The 17,364-nt window shown below is 53.9% G+C and overlaps 1 protein-coding gene across 4 annotated transcripts in view; it reads right to left on the bottom strand.

The window, feature by feature from the left end:
• The window catches only part of CLEC16A (C-type lectin domain containing 16A), a 198,359-nt gene that overhangs the window by 53,174 nt on the left and 127,821 nt on the right, over positions 1-17,364 (bottom strand). The gene's annotated exons all lie outside the window — the stretch shown is intronic.

The raw sequence follows: 17,364 nt of genomic DNA, 5'->3' as shown, positions 1-17,364 counted from the left end.
CTGAAGCAGGCTCCACACTCAGCACAGACCCCAAGAGGGGGCTAGACTCCGTGACCCTGGGATCACGACCTGAGCTGAAATCAAGAGTTGCACACTCAACCGACTGAGCCACCCAGGCGCCCCAAGATGTCTGGCGCTTTAAATGAGAACAGACTGGTGAGGCATTTAACACAGACTCCTCACCATATGCTAGGCCCCTTCTCTTACTTGGAAGTTATTATCAAATTCGAGGTCGAATTTAGTACCTGTCCTTGATGGCTTTGACCTCACCCGAGTAAGACAGACTGTTAAATCCACCATCTGCTTTGAATTTCCTCCACTGGAATTCTCTGCCACATTTCTTTTAAATAGCCAAAAGAGGAAACAACCTAAATGTCCCCAAATAGGGGAAAAATTTGAGTATGATTTTTTCCCCATCACATGCAAAATTATATACTCATTTACAAATTATGTTTAACCAAACTGTGAAGAAGGGTTGCCTATGGAAAGGGAAGTGAGAATGGACGGGGGGTGGGGGAGTGCATATGTGGCGTGGGGGCATCGATGGGAGAACTTAAATTTTTGCGCTATATATACCACTGTATTCCTTGCAATTACTTTAAATATTTGTTTTTTGAGACAGAACATGTGCGCAGGGGAGGGGCAGAAAGAGAGGGGGAGAGAGAGATTCCTAGTCTCCATGCTCAGTGCAGAGCCTGACTTGAGGCTTAAACCACGAACCGTGAGATCACGACCTGAGCTGAAACCAAGAGTCTGACGCTCAACTGACTGAGTCACCCTGGCGCCCCTCCTTGAAATTATTTTAAAATAAGCAACTACTCGAGATGTTTAGAGTAAATATTAAAAACCCAAGTATAAAATCCTACTTACAAGTCATCGCAACGACATTGGAAAAGACACTGAAATTCGAAATAGAAAAGGGTGAGAACTGCATTATTCTGATATTTTTTAAAAGAAGTATCCTTACAAAGAAAATACAAATGCAGAAAATAAAACTGAAACATTAGGAGACGCTTCTGATTACAAGAATGGTAGATTTTTTTTTTTTGAAGCAGCTTTACTGGGTTATAATTTATATACCATAAAATGCGCCCATTTTGAATGCACAGCTGGAGTTTCAGCAGATTTGCAGCTGTGCGTTACTACATCCCAGCTGTGGGGTACCTGAAGCGCCCCGATGGGTTCCATCGAGAGCGCTGTAAGCACATACTTGGCTTATGCTACTGGAGGCGGGCGGGTGGCGGAGGGGAGGGAAGGGAACACAGAGAGCAGAACTCTTGACCCCAGACACACCGGATGACAGACCTGGACTCAGGCACTCCCCAAGTTTTTACCGCCCCCCCCCCCTTTTTACTTTCCATTAGGACCTAGGGAGGACGGGTCAGCTCTCCTTGCTCTCCACCGCCTTCCCACACATGGCTCCGTTTAACCCTCTGAAAGCAAATCCGTTCAGGATTGCGGCTTTGTGGGGGTGGCTTCCAGTACCTACTCTGGGCTTTGAAGCGCTTCGTGTCTGCGTGTTCTCACAGGGCAGGGCCCGCCTAGGATGGCCAGTGGCCCCACGACAAACACCAGCACCCGTGGGATTAACCCCCTGCTTTCTTCGTATTCTGTAGCACACATCTTGCCTCTTTCCCAACGACCCAGCCAAGTACCTTAGAAGATGTCTAAAAATTGTGTGTCATCCAGAATGTCTAGCGTCCCTACTGGCCCTCTGTATTCAGCAGTGGAAGCCAGTATGCTCATTTTTTTCCAGCATGTTCTTTGCAGCATGTAGAGTTTATTTTCTTTCCTCGGTACTTAAAACATTTTCCTCAACAACAATCTTTTACTTTTCTAAACAGAAAACAAAATGATAAGGGGTGCTTTTTCTTTCCTTTTTCCTCTTCCTCCATCCCCTGCCTGCCTACAAGCAGGGAGCAGGGATCCTGGGATTTCCTCTCTCTTCACATCCACAGAAGACGCGCCCCTCACCCTCACGGTGTGACTGGGGAAAGCAGACACAGCCGTGGGTAGCGGTGTCAGTGGGGTTTTGTCTGCAACAGGGGGCTTTGTGGGCAGGCCACCCCCTCTTAAAGCCTGGGGTCCCTAAGAGCTTCAAGGGGGGGATGACCCGCTATCTCTGCCCCCAAGAACAAAAAAGGAAGGACAAAACCCCAAAGCAGAACGACGTTCAGAAATGCAATTGAGACATCAACACTCCTCCACCCCGTGAGGGATTTCATAAGAAAAGTAAAAGACAACTGTCCAGCCCTGGGGAGCCAGGACCTCCAGAGTCAGGGGGCCTCGGGCTTTTCAGAAGCTTTGGGGGTGGTTAAAGGGAAACGAGGTGGGCTTCCTCCAGGGAGACCACGGAATGCTGTCGGGGCTCATCTGTGGGCTTCCGGGTGTCACCCTGGGGAACTCCTTCCCCACCTCAGCCCCCGGCTGCGCCCACACTGGCTATGGGTATTCTCATCTAAAGCCCTGGGGACAGGGCTGTCTGCTCCTGTCTAGATGTCTTGGTGGAGGGGGACCCAGCGGAGGGGCTGCTGAATGGAACCCAGTCCCACCCACGGTCCAGTCCATGCGGGCACCCCGGATTTTGCCCCACAACAGAGGAGCCGTCAGTGCAGAGGTACTGGGAGGGATGTAGGGACATGGGGAGAACTGTCAGGGTGCGGGGACCTTATGAGCCTCTCTGCGTGACTCCAGGAATGGCCTGTGGCCCGGGCAGCACTGCCACTGCCTGGATCTTGCTGCCCAGGTGAACCTCCTGGGTCCCTCCCCACGAACTCCACTGTTTCAAGAGGCAGAGGGCCTAGGGTTCTAGTGTAAAATTTTACAGGGGCGCCTGGGTGGCTCAGTTGGTAACACATATGACTTTGGCTCAGGTCATGATCATACCAGTCATGAGTTTGAGCCCTGCATCGGGTCTCTTCTGCCGGCACAGAGCCTGCTTCCGATTCTCTGTCTCCCCCTCTCTCTGCCCCTCCCACAATCACTCTCTCTCTTTCTCAAAAAATAAAATAAAATAAAATAAAGTAAAATAAAATAAAGTAAAATAAAAATTGACAGAAGACAATATAGAATTCCCATGTGATCTTAGGGGCAGGGCACGGTTTCTTTAAAAAAAAAAAAGTAAGAGGGTGTCTGGGGGGCTCAGGTGGTTAAGCATTGGACTTAAGCTCAGGTCATGATCTCATGGTTTATGAATTCAAGCCCCACAGCGGGCTCTGCGCTGACAGGTAAGAGCCTGGAACCTGCTTCGGATTCTGTGCCTCCCTCTCTCTCTGCCTCTCCCCTGCTTGCACTTTGTCTCCCTTTCAAAAATAAACATTAAAAAAATACACAAATAAAAAAGGAGAATCAACACAGACAAAAATAAATAAATACAAGATGGGCAACTGATTACAGCAACATTAACACTTAACTCCTATATAACAAATGACTTTACAGACTCCGTGAAGTATTTGCAAAATACCTCCAAGAGACAAAAGATCTTGTGGTAAATGGTGAAGGACTCCCAGGGGCCATTCAGAGAGAAGAGAATGGCGACGGCCAGGAAAGAAACCCACACAAAGGCGCTCGCTTGACCTCAGGAGAACACAGGAAAACAATTTTAAACAAAATACCACCTTCTACCCAGCAACTGGGAGGTGAGAACTGGTGAGGACACAGAAAAACTGAATGATTTCCCAAGATTTCTAGGAGAACAAATTAACATAGATATTTTGAAAGGGCAAATTAGCATTGTTTATTTAAACTGAAACTTTCGCACCATGTGACCCGGCAACTGGTATGTTCCCAAGAAAAACACACAAGGGCCAAGAGGCATGAATCAGGAGGCTGATGGCAGGCTTGGGGTCTAGAGTGAACCAAACGTCCTACAACAAGGGAGAGCCTAAAAAAAACCAAAAACACAAAAAAATCCACAAAAAACGTGCACGTTCATTCAGCGTGAAAACACATGGCAGTAACAAGGAATGACTCAGATCCCTGGCTATCTCACACGGTCAAGTGTCAAGAACACACTGTCGAGTGGAAAAAGCAAGCTGTGGCCTGACATGCGCAGTGAAACGCAATGTGTGTAAAATTAAACCTCACCAAACCGTGCCGTGTATGTTCTATGGGTTCCAGTGTGTGGGTGGTTAAGAAGGGGTTGAGAAAATGTCTGGCAGAGTGCACGGTGATTGCCTTTCTGGGGGGGACAAGATGGGATTGAGGGTGGGGGGGTCAAGGTCACTTTATGCTGTCTGCAGTAGCAAAGAGGAAAGTGAATCTCTCTCCACATCCCTCCACAAAGGCCTCGGGCCCTTCTGGGGCCAGCAAGGGTTGGGAAGCCGCACCAGGCCGGGCTGGTGGCCAGCCAGCTCTACCTGATCTGGAAGGCAGGGACAGGCATCGAGAACGACAAGAAGCTGGGGTCTCTCCAACGGCACCTCTGGGTACGCAGGCATGCACATTTCCAGACTGGCCGGCCGCATGGGAGCCCCAGGAGCTCCGGCCGGGTGCGGCCCTGGGCAGCCAGACTGAGAGGGACGAGGCTGGCCAGTGCCCCCGCGGGGCTCAGGCCCACAGAACGCAGGGGACACCAAGTCTGCATCTGGGGAGAAAGTGCACTCTACAGACACAGTGCGTGGGAGCACAGAGTCTCCATCAGAGCCCGGGACCCTGGGGGTGTGGCTTGCCTCCCGGTGGGGGCCTCCCTTCAGGGAGAGAGGACTGTCCCTCCTACTCCCAGGCACTCACTGCCTTTGTTTCATTTATTTGCCGTCTTACTGTATTTGACGATGTTGAGATGGTCATTCTCTTTGCATGACACATTCCTGTGGTCCCACTGAAAAAGCCGTGACCTTGTTGACGGTGGATGATCAAGGCTTCCCTGTCCAGGCCCCACCAGGGGCGATCTCCCCACCCTGTACATTTCCAAGTCTGGTGATGGTCTCTCCACCTTGTCCGTCACAAAGGGGAGCCCGCCGTATGCCCTGCCCAGTGCTTCTGCCACATACCCCGCGTCTTGGTGACACATTCACACACAGCCACGCTCTCTATGACCCTGTGTGACTGAACAACTCCCCAGCTGATGGCCATGCAGGTTGTTTATAAGCTTTTCCGGCAGCAAAGGAAGGAAACTCCTTGTCCATATGTGCAAAGGAGATTAAATCTATAGCAGCAAGGAGGGCCTGGGCTTACTTCTCTTGGAAGTACTCACGTTTTACTAAAATTTATTTATTTGAAAAGGAAATGTCGTATCATTACCATGACTGAAAAACCAGATTAAAGATATAACAAAGTGACCACGAAAACAGGTTAAAAAGACCTTTGTGTTAAACTGTAGCTGAAAGCCTGCTCTTTTGATACAAAGAGAGACCCAAGAGTTATACAAGTTCAAAGACAAACTAGAGCCCATCTGCGACCTCCCTGATGTAATCGAAGGGGCCAGAGGGGCAGTGAAATGGGTTTTCTTATGGACCTTTTTTTTAAAAAATTTATTTATTTGAGAGAAGGAACACACGTATGAGTAGAGAAGGGGCAGAGAGAGAGGGAGAGAGAGAATCCCAAGCAGGCTCCATGCTGTCAGCACAGAGCCCAATGCGTGGGGCTCAAACCCATGAACCGTAGATCACGACCTCAGCCAAGATCAAGAGCTGGATGTTTCACTGAGTCCCCAGGGACCCCCTTATAGACCATGCTCTCCAGCACTAGCCCCGCCCTACACTCTTCTCAGAGCGAGGCCATGGCCCTCTTCCCACCACGTGCTGGGGTCTCTGTCCTTTCTCCTGGAAACTTGGTGGGCCTCTGTGATTCCCTGGACCCACAGAGGACAGTCGACGTGACCCTACACGGTTTCTGAGGCAAGGTCTCCAAACGCTCTTGGAACCAACCTATCCACCATGCTGCGCAGAAGCCCCAATACCCACAGCCGCAGAGCAAGCCCCACGGTCCAACCTGCCAGCCCCCAGCCGGTGCCGTGTGGAGCAGAGGGGCGCCGCTGAGCCCCACTGGGCAATTACAGATCTGTGAGTGAGATGCGTGCCCCTAGCTGTTCGAAGCCACTCACTTCTAGGGGGGACTGCCACTTAGTGGTACGGGATCGCACGAGTGATCGCTGAGACGGACTGCAATTCTGGGCACACCCAAAAGGCTGAATTCTTCCAGCACCACCGAGAGGCTGCATGCCGCGTCACGGAAAGAGCTCAGGGCTGGCCATCTGGGATGCGCGAAGGGTTCTGCAGGGATCAGCGGGATGGAGGGCAAGCAGAGCGGACACTTGCCCACCGAAGGCGCCGAGGGAGAGGAGGAGATAAGGAACCTTACCGTGAGGCGCAGAGTCAGTACAAGCCTCTTGGGTTTGGGGCCGCGGGACCTGGCCTTAAATTCAAGCTCTGCCACTAACAGCTTTGTGACCCTAAAGCCACTTCCCTCTGTGGCTCCCTGGTTCCTCCCTTCAGAAACCGAGACCTGACCCCGGCGGGGCCGTCGAGGGGACGGGAGAGAGGCCCGGGGCTGTTCCACTCGCCGTGCCCGCCGCACGTCACGGACACGAGCCGTGTGGCCTTCCCCAGCAGCGGCTGCTGCGGGGTGGCACCCTAGCTTTCTGGAGCCACGATTCGGCTGGTCAGAGCCCTCCTGCCCGGGGCAAAGTCACGCCTTCTGAATGCAGGCTCTAGACTAAGCGAGCCTCTTCCGAGAGAGAAAACGGTTCATGGTCTTGGGCTGTTTCTCAGAACTGCTGTGGGGTCGTGGGGAGGTGAGCGACAAAGGCCCCTGGCCTCTCTGAGGCCCCCTCCCCCAAACCCCATCCATGGTTGTCCCTTTAACGTGTCACTCTCCACAACATGTACCCAACGCACGCCTGACCACGCCCCAAGGCCTGCCAGTCCCCAATATGCCATCTAACCTCTTCCCACCTGGTGGAGCCCCGCTCCCTGTCCACACAGAAGCCCCAGGAAGGCAGGGCCCTGGCCAGTGTCTTCGCCGTTGTACCCCCCGGGAAGGTTCTGGGCAGCGGGATGCACTGAAGAAGGATGTGTCAATGAGATGGAGGGATGCTACTGTCTTCTGGTCCTTCCCAGCCGGCTGTCATCTCAGCCCCTGGGCTGAGGCCTTCCTCCACACTCCCTCTGACAGGCTGTAGCTCATTACTGAGCAATAAATGGGGCTGATTGACTTTTGCTGTATTTAAATAATCCCTTCATGATAAAATATGGATGCCAATACCGTAATTTAATTCTTGGCGTTGGTGGCTCCAAATGCATTTAGAAGCGAAGTCTTTATCCTTACGGGGGGGAGGAGAGGGGGCTCCAAGCCAGCTGCATCCCAGGGCTTGGAGATCTAGTACTCTGGGCTTTAGGGTCAATTCGTGGACCACCACCACAGCTGGAGTTCAGAGTAGCAAGTCTGTATCACTACCAAGGCTCTCGCGCTCCTGCTATTAGCCAGAGGTCAGGACGGGTCCCCGGACTGCTTGGGGAAGGCGGGTCACCCTGCGATTCCCAGCCACCAGGCCCATCGAGAGGCTTCATGGCCGGTAGGAGACCAGATCTCTTGGTGCACCGACAGCCACAGGACGGCTTTTGCGAGAAACATGCGGCCCAAGAAGGGCTTGGCTTTCTCTTCTGGGATGTGCAGGCGTGCCTGGGATTAGTGAGGTCAAGATTAGCTGAGACGACGGGATCACGGACCCTCCCTGGAGTCGACGGCTCTGTCCAGAGGGGATGTGGTTCTCTGCAGCTGCATACTGAAAGACTGTCAGGGCTGGGGCTGAGGACAGGGGACCCCTATCGACGGCTGCTGGCCCCGTAACGGCTGTGGAGGGCTCCCACAGAGAAGCCGGGTGCCGAGCTCCCACCTGATGTGCTCCCAGGATCCTGTGAGGCGGTTCACCGTAGAGGACACAAATGCAGAACATCAAGTGACCTCCTAAGGACACATGACTGAGAGTGACATGGTGAGACAGGAAGCCAGAGCGAACATGTGACCTTCACACCACCCTGGATAAGCTGACTGTGTAACGTGGGTTCTAGTCCTCTGCATGGGGCCAGACAGAGGACTGACCCTCGCTGCCCTCAGAAAGGGGGCGCCCCAACCTGGGCTAGCTCTCGAGGGTGCAGGATGCTGGCTGGCTCCGGCAGGGGGAGAGGCAGACGGCTGAGCTCTCAACAGGCAGGCCCCAGGGGTTCTGATCTCCCGGTGGCTGACATCGCGGAGTCAGCCGCGTGCTCCAGGACTGCTCCTGCGAAGCTTCCCCTTCACCGGGCACTTGGTGGCCCCCTCAAGAGGCAGACCTAGGCCCTTCCCTAGGAGAAGGGGAAAAGCTGCTTCGCTTCCACCCCGGGGGTTCCCCCCTCCTGCCCCGGAGGGCAGACTCAGGCTGGGCGCTCGTGCACCCTCGGGCCCTGTTCAGGAGCAGGAACTATGGCGGGAGCCAGGCAAGCCGGGCCGGTGTCTGCAGACGGGCCTGCGCGAGACACCGAAGGTACTCTGGGGCAGTGAATAAAGCTCTGACAGGGCCTCCGGGGAAAGCCAGCCTGGCGCGGCTCCCCGATGACAGAATGCAGCCGAGGGGAGAGGCCGTAACTGACCAGTAATGCACGGCTGGGAAGCGACTGAATGACTCACTGGGCTCCGGCTGGCTCTCTGGGGGGGCCTGGGGGAAGAGTCAGGCCAGGCAGCACAGGGCGGTCCGTCAGAAGCCCGGCGGGGCAGGAGGGGGCGATCCATCTCCCGAGCGCCACCGCTCCATCAACAGTCGCTACCAAAATGAAAACGATAGCCGCGCTGGGGCGGAAGAGAGTCACACACGCGAGTCCTGAGGGCTCTGCAAAGGGGAACTTGTGCAGGGGGAGACGGGGACCGGGCCCTGGCAAATTCTACAGACCCACCCAAGGAGAATGGTCTTGCATGAGCAACCCCAGGCCCTCTCGAGCCTGATTAACGCCAGGGGGACTCCAGGCGAGACCCATGACATTCTGAAGTCAAAAGAAGAATGAGATGCAACTGTTTCCGTGGAGGGTGTGAACGAGCACACTCAATTAGCTTGGCTGCTTCTCCTGACAGTCAGATCAATCCTTTGAAGAAAATTAAGTAACTGTTTCTCCATCAACCCACGGACAGCTTACGGGTTATTTGCTCCAAGTAGCAATCAATTACTTTGTCTTCTTTGAAGCTCCCTAAAGCCTTCCTTCCCAGCACAGCCTGGGGGCAGCCGTAAAGTGCTACGCTTCCTGGATGGAGAGCAGATCTTGGCACATTTCTACTGCCGGGCACAGGAGTCGGGTCCCTCCAAGAATAAAGGAGGAAAAATGTACTGGTGTTGGTCCTCGGATTTGCAAAGGGGAAGAGAAATTAGGGGTGCAGATATTGGGACGTGTGCTGGAATCCAGTCGCCCGGGGGAATCTATGACCAACGGCTGGCTCTGCATTTCTGCCGGGTCCGCGCAGCTACCCCAACAGCTGCCACACTGGCCACCTGGCCTTGGGCCCCCTCTCCACGCACCCCTACCAGGAGCACCAAGAGGCAACTAACCACCTAAATCCATGCTCAGACACCTACTGCATTCCGACTCGGCTTCCCCGTAACCACGGCTCTCGAGGCGAGGGAGCCACGTGGGAACAGCCACGAGCCAGGCGTGGGGGCTGCCCGCCCGGGAAGGAGACGTAGCTCTGCCCCCCTCTGGTTGAGGGGACCCTGGGCACGTGACCCCAGGCACCTGGCTGCCTCATCTGTAGGCCAGGGTAATAAAACGACCTTATGGCCCCACTTGGTTGATGCGCGTGCTGACGGACTCAGGGAGAAGGGTATTTACTGATGCCTGCAATGTGTCACACGTCAGAAAAAGAAAAGAAAGAAAGGGCTGGAGGGTGGAGGAGCAGATATGCAGTCAAACGAGTGGAGCAAAATGCTGGCGGTGGAACCAGAAGGTGTCAGATAGAGCCATGCGGCCGGACGCCGGACGATTCGTTCAGCTCGGCGGTGTGCTGGGCTTTTTGCAAAATAAAATGCTGGGGGCTACACTGACCTGCTTGGGTTGTTAGGAAAGCCACACTAGCACATAGCGGCCTCCATGACACGGGAGAGAGGGGGTGCGGAGGAGGGGGGGGGGCCCCGCTGGGCAATCAACGCCTGCAATGTGATTATTCACTCTAACCTCCTATATATCACGCTTTGTGTGATCACCCCAGGATCTCCCACTGTGAGAATGTATCTGGTTCCTGTGCTTGGAGAGCAGGCGTGGGGAGAGTGTGGCTCAGGGTGACCTGCAGCGCTCTTTCTAGCAATCCCTAAGCCTGCAGCATCCCACCAGCACCCCGCGGACTGCGGGGCCACCGAGGACACTCCGTCAATGCTGACTCTGCATACGAGTCCGTAAGCTTGTCATGTGTTCCTTAGGCAATGACTCAAGCGACGACAGGTCGATGTCCCGGTGGCTGTAAATGGAAGGAAGGCACTGGTGCCTTTCTCGACAGGGGAGCCTGAGGCATGGGGAGGCCGGCTGTGTGTCCTAGGTGCCACAGGCTAGGGACAGTGCTGGGCCTGGGCTCAGCTCCATCTGCATTCAGAGGAGGGGTTTTCCATGGCCACTTCCTTTCTCTTGCTTGAAAAGCACATGCCATGTCTAGTATAGTAACGTGACCTATTTTCACAAGGTGGCCAAGAAAACCCATCACATGTCTTCATCTTTCCCCCTTGAGTATCTCAAGAGACTTTCTTCTTGGGAAAACGTGAAGGGGGTAACCTGACTTCCCTCATTCCCTCTCGTCCAGATGTGGGGGGCGGGGAGGCTCCCTCTGGCTGCTCAAAGGCTTCAGGAAGACTTTGTTTTGCAACTTGCAAAAAAAAAAAAAAAGCTTTATTCCCTGTTCCTTCTTGGTACTAAACAAAGTTCACAGAGAGACAAGTTGGTGAAAACGTAATTACCAGAAACAGAATCCAAATGAGCAGCAATTCCAAGTAGAACACGGCACATCCTCTTTCTTATCAAGTGACACTGGGCTGCCACGAGAGGCACTGCGATCTGATTGTCATAAGGCTCTGCTGACCACACTTATCTCTCCAGAATGCCACATTTGCATGGTACACTGCAGAATTTCCTCTCTGAAAATGGCCCTGTTTAGCATGAGTAAATAAAGTTACCTAACTCTGAGGCCACCGAATGGAATACATGAGATTTCCAAGAAAAGATTTGAATACCTAAACTCTTCACCGTGCGCCACAAGCCAGACCAACACAGAATCGACTTTCGACTTTCGGAACGGCTCCCTCCTTCCTGCTAACTCCTCAGCGGCCCGGCGGCTGATAAAGGAGCTTCAGCGCCCCGCCACCCACCCCCCACCCCATGGTTTCTCTGCTCTGGGCCCCTCCACAGGATGTGGTCAGGCTGACCGGGGCTCGGACCAAGCGCTGGTCTCTGCCCGGTGGGCGCTGGTCTCTGCCCGGTGGCTACGAGGTGCCAGGCACTGGGCGACACAGCTCCGTGCAATGAAGGAGGAGGCAGAAATGTCCTTGCTCCAGGGGACCTTTCTGAGCCTCAGGGTTTTGGTTTTTTCTCCTCAGCTGAAAAATGGATTCACCGCTTACTTCCCAGGGGCTCTGTGAGGAGCAAATGAGATGAGGTACAGAAAAATATCTTGTGATCTTTCCCGATGAGCAGTGGTTGTATGGACACATCTTTCTCCCTCCAGATAGAAGGTTCTTGAAGACAGGGTCACATCTTCTTTCCCTTGGTGGCTCATCACAAAAGTGCACCAGGGTATTCTAGGGAGCAGATCCGGGCCCAGGGGACTGTCCCTCCTTGGGCTAGGGAGAGTCCTCCTGGCAGGGTATACGAGCTAGAGCATTTCCCCCAAACCTGTGGGGTTTATACTGTTAAGGCCACTAGAGAAGGCATCTGTGGGGGATCTGTGCACGCACAGATGCTGGCTAGAATGCAGGGAACTCTTCTGGTCAATGGCTCTGAGTTTGACCTTCAAGGCCCCTCCTGGGTGGGGGTTGATCTCTCTTGCTAATGGTCAACCCAGATCCTGGATCCAGGCAGGCCAGCTGTGGAACAAAAAAAAATGGCTTTGTAGATAGAACCATCTACACCCGCTTTTCCTTTCCCTGTCTCAGACTTTCCATTCAAACATTCCTGGGGTACTTTTCCTTCGTGCCAGACCCTGGGCTTGGCCAAGTGGGCCCCAGAGATGGGCAAGACCTTTCCTCTCAGGAGCTCCTGCTCAGTGGGGGGAAACCACGCAAGGAACAATTACATATAATTTAACAGAGGCCATGGCAGGGGAAGAAGGCCAGGAGAGGAGTCAGAAGGAGACATTTTTAACTGAATTTTGCAAGAAGCCCAGACACTGGCCAGAACCAAGCCGAGGCCCCCTCTCCGGAGGGCTTGCTGGCTCGTCTGATACTTCCTGACCCTTCCTGACCCGGCACAGGCTTCCCAGTTTCTGCCAATCCTTTGGGGTTTCCAGGCTCCAAGCTATTTTGGTTGGAAAGGCACACATTCCCTTGCCTGTCACTTGGGTACTCCCTCCACGTCTGTCCCTTCTCTGGACGCTGCTTCTTAGCATCCTGGAGCGGCACAGCCTCATGGTGAGGAGGATGGGTGAGGGACCTCGGCACGCTGCTGCCTACCCTGGGGTCCTCAAGTCCCTCACCTGGCAAATGGGGTGAGAACAGTGCTTTCCCAGTAGGGCTGCCATGAGGACTAAGGATATCCATCCGGTGCTGGAATAGCCCCCGGCACTCAGCAATCATACAGATGTTCCGAGTGCAGCGCTGCGAGTGCGGGCAGGGGTGGGTGAGGACGGTGGGGTGGGAGCAAGGAGAATCCCAGCGGAGCACATAGGATGCTTCGGGGCCTCGGTCAAGGCCACTGACCTTTCCGGGTGGGGCCTCAGTTTCCTTCTCTCTCAAATGAAGAGGTGGGGACTAAACCGCATGGCTCTTTTCTGATGGGAAAGAAGGTCTAAATTTCATACCAGGGGACACATTTATGGCCGTTTGGCAGAAATTAGTTCACAGAGTGAATGCTTACCGGCATAGCAGTCTGATTTTTAATTAGCTTGTGGGAATTCAGTATACTTCGAACATTAAAGTAAAATATGGGCGGCCTCTGGTGGAGACAAGCCATACCTTTGGGCTTAAACGAAAGCTGTGCACTTCACACACCGAACTGCCTGCTTTGTGCCCTTACTCTCTCGTGCTCACACTGAGTCTGGGTAAAGCGTCTGGCACCAGGACAACCCTTCAAGGCATGGGATTTACAGGGAGCCGGTCAATACGAAACCAAGTCTGATCAGCCTCACTCTGTATTATCCCACGCAGCCAGTCACCTGGGCATTTTACATTCGTAAGCTGTTGTGAGCCAAGTGAGAATCGAGAATCCCAACTCTTGTCTCCTCTGAGGTTCTCTTCTTTGAGGAAGGAACGTGAATGACACCAGTAAATTCACAAAGAATGAAAAGAAAGAAGGAAGAGGACTAGTTCATTCTCCTGGGGTTATTGCAGGCAGGCGCGTCCTCACACAGACTGGGGGATGTGAGGGCAGCAGAGGGAAGGGCATGGGTCGTGAATCAGAGACAGGTGGGGGCCAGGTGGCCTTGAGAAACTTCCGTCTGGTGGGGCTGGAGTATGTGGAACAGGCAGAGGGGGCCTGGGGGGCGGGGAGGGGGGAGGCTGCAGAGGCTGAGGGCTGGTCAGCAAAGGCTGTTTATTCAAGCTGTGCCAAGTAATGTAAACAGATGTCCAGGAAATGGGAGCTAACGGAGGGTCGTCATGGCAACTGAAGGTTTTCCCTGTGATTATTTACTTAAACTTAATTCGGGTCTTTAATTGGAAGTTTATAATTAAGAGCCAGTCTGGGTCTTATAGGGTACACAAAAAAATGGCTTACTAAGGATATAAAGAGAATTCAGGAGATTTCCTGATCATGTCCTTTTTATTATTATTAATTCAAGAAACATTCGCTGTGTCTCTGCTTTGTGCCAAGCACAGCCCCAGGCACTAAGGATGCAGGGGTGAAAGAGAAGGTCCCTGCCCCGTGCTGCTTACAGGCTGGTGAATGCAGACAGGACACAAAGAAAGAGCTGAACTAAATCTATTAGTAGGACCTATATGAACACAGTGGGGAGGTAATGCTTCACCTGCTGGTACGGCGACGCTTTTCAAAAGTTCATTTGCAAACCCTGCAGTTAAAGAGACTAGTTCCTTAGCTGACTTAGCCACCCAGGCACCCCATAAAGAGACTGGTTTCAAAAGCTCCATTGGCAACCCCGGCAAACAGACTTTTCCGTAAGTTGCACTTACAAACACACACCTATACTAATCTCAAATCGTTAACAGTTATAGCTTCTAGGGCATTTTTATAAGCACTCGGCTCTGTGCTGAGCCCTCAAAACAATCCAGGGAAGAAGGTACTAGTATCACCGTCGAGGAAACAGAGACCCTGACGGGGTCACTGACTGGACCAAGGGGTGGTGGCGCTGTGATCGCCAGGAAGGCCAATTCCCAGGACCCAGGCAGGAAATGCCCATCGTGAGTCAGGGCCAAGTTCCTGCACACACTTGAAACCAACCCCCAGGCGTATAAAAAGGATTCTGTGGGTCACGCTCTACACTCAGTTTGCCCTTTGGCGTGGCCGGTGAAAACCCTGTGTGTTCTTAAGCTTGATGCCCAGCACATGTTCTTTATTTGAAACGCAGCCAGGCTGGTAAGTTAGAAGAAAGCCAAGGCAGAGGAAGGCATGGCCAGGCTGCAGAGCTCTGCCCGGCGGCTGGGCAGGGTGCAACCACACCTCTGACCCGCCCCAAGAATCACAGGCCCCACTGTTTCTACCGCCTGCCATGTGCTGGGTGTTTACACACAGTGCGGGCTCTGGGCCTCCACTTCCCCGTCTGTAAATAGGGCTGATAACAGCACCTAGGTCCCAGGCACTGGGGAATAAGCCGGCGGAGGCCAGTGCCCAGTAAACGTCACCCTCCTGTTATGATCACCGCTCCCCCTGCCTGCTGGCCACACATGAGGGCGTGCACGGCCGGGCGGGAGCAGGATTCGGAAAGACTCAAAACCTGTGCTCTTCCTGCTTCCTGAACCCATCCTCCCCTGCCGACAGCGCTGCCCGATGGCTTTCTGCACTGAGGGAAACGTCCTGAAAATACAAGAAAATGAAAACGTTCACTTTCTGTTGTGCTAAACACACAGGACCACTGAGCCTCTCAATGAGCCTGCTGTGGCTGAGGGGCAGGGTCTTTAGTTTCCTTTAATCTGAATGTGATTTTCTTTTTTTTTTTTTAAATTTTAATGCTTTATTTATTTCTAGGACAGAGAAAGAGAGACAGCGTGAGCAGGGGAGGGTCAGAGAGAGAGGGAGTCACAGACTCTGAAACCGGCTCCAGGCTCTGAGCTGGCAGTCAGCACAGAGCCCGACGCGGGGCTCGAACCCACGAACCGCGAGATCATGACCTAAGCGAAAGTCGGACGCTCAACCGACTAAGCCACCCAGGCGCCCCTGAATGTGATTTTCATTCACTGAAATCGAGACAGCTGCATGCAGGTAGCGGGAACCAGGAAGAAAGAAGGAACCCTGAGCACTTCGAGGGGCCCCCGCTTCAACCCTGGTGAGGAGCGCCGCGTGACAATGACCTGTCTCAGGAAAGCTTGGGGACAGGAGGGGGCGTGACCTAGACCAGGACAGGAGGGGGCTCCCTGACCTAGAAAGAATGGCTCTTGGCTCACTCAATGTGGGAGCCTCGGCGCCTGTGTGTCACCTTCGCCCCATGGCCGCTGCAGATCCCCCAGAGGGACACGTCCCACACAGCTCTCTGGAGCACTGTGGGTGATGACGTGGCCACAGGCCCAGTACCCTTCGTCTTGCTTCTGGGCTGGGCCCCGCCTGGGCCACCTGCTTCTCTGCAGCGAGGCCTCCGAGGACAAGCAGGGCTCGGGGGCTTGCTGCCCGGGTATCTGAGTGTCCTGGCCTCCACCTGGGGCTGGGCACGGCGGAAGGGCCGGAAAGGTCCGTGGGAGACATGAGCTGCCAAGTCACTGCTACCCATCTAGCGCTTGGAAGGGCAGCTGGAAAGGCTGCCATGAAGGTACAATCACCTACGGAAGGAGAGCCTGACGCACTCAGGCACCGGCAGTCAGTGCAGATCTCAGGACTCTGGACTCGGGGGTAGGCCCGGGAGACCATGGACAGAGCCCCAGCACGGTTACAAAGGTTACACGGAGGCTCAGCACTCAAGGCTCTTCACGGAGAAGCCCTTTAGCGAGCCCACCCTGCTTACTGAGGAGCCTGATGATTCTCCCAGGGGGGAAGGGAGCTCAGCAGCGACAGGCGGGGATGGAGGTGCCTGGTGGCTATTTGGAGCAAGAGGCTGACGGTCCCTTGGGCCTCCTGTCCTGGGCATGCACAGGGAACCTTCCTAGCAGGCAGGCTCACCAGCCCTTCTACAGAGAGGAGGCTGAGAGGGATCTGGCTGCTGACACTCTACCATCTCCCTGAACTGGCTGGGTGTTTTGCTTTGTTTTGATGAGAGTGGGCACTAAGTATGCTGTGGGTCACCGTGCAGAGGCTCCAGTTACACCAAACTCTGGTGCACGTGGAATCACTTAGGGATTCTGAAGAGCACTGATATGCTAGCTCCCCCCACCCCCCAGGCGGTCTGATTTCGGCAGTACGGGGTACGAGCCGGGCACTGGGAGCCCACCCCGCCGCACAGCTGCAGACCCCCACCTTCCAGTGTCACCTGGGGAGGCCGGCACCCCTCCCCGTTCCCCGGGTCTGGCTGGGGAGACAGACTTGGCCAAGGCCACACCGGCTCAACAGTGAGCTCAGCCTTGATGGAGAGGCTCCTGCTCTGCCTTAGCAGGCGAGGCACCTGCAGCCAGCTGCTAATTCAGAACCAAACAGAACACAAAATCCTTCCCTTTATCTGACTCCCAGACACCAGGGCGAGATGTTACATGGCCTTCACAAAACAGACGTCCAAGGGGGCCGGAAAGCAGGTGAGGTTCTCAGGCACAGCTAGGGCACACTGAAAAACCACCAGGGAATACACGAGGCTGTAAGGCCATCCTGGGTCTGATGGAAATCTTACAGCATCCTTGGGAGTAAATTACAACAGCCCTGAACTTGGTCCTGTATGTGAGCGCACTCTGCCGTGAATGATTCAAGTAACGAAAGACGTAAAATAACAGGGCAGGGAATGAAATTAATTGAGCGAAGGCTCTGAAAAATATTTCTGATACATCAAATTCTAATTAAAGATTAGCACACACAACGGAAATATTACAAGGCACTCACAAAGGCCCCCAGAACACAGGGAGAGCATGAAATCTGTCAAGGGTGAGGACACTGGTTAAATCTTTCGGATTGGGATTGGTAA

The sequence above is a fragment of the Crocuta crocuta genome, unplaced genomic scaffold (genome assembly GCF_008692635.1).
Source record: "Crocuta crocuta isolate KB4526 unplaced genomic scaffold, BGI_CrCroc_1.0 scaffold16, whole genome shotgun sequence".
Lineage (NCBI taxonomy): Eukaryota > Metazoa > Chordata > Mammalia > Carnivora > Hyaenidae > Crocuta > Crocuta crocuta.
This window is presented reverse-complemented; position numbering and strand designations above follow the sequence as displayed.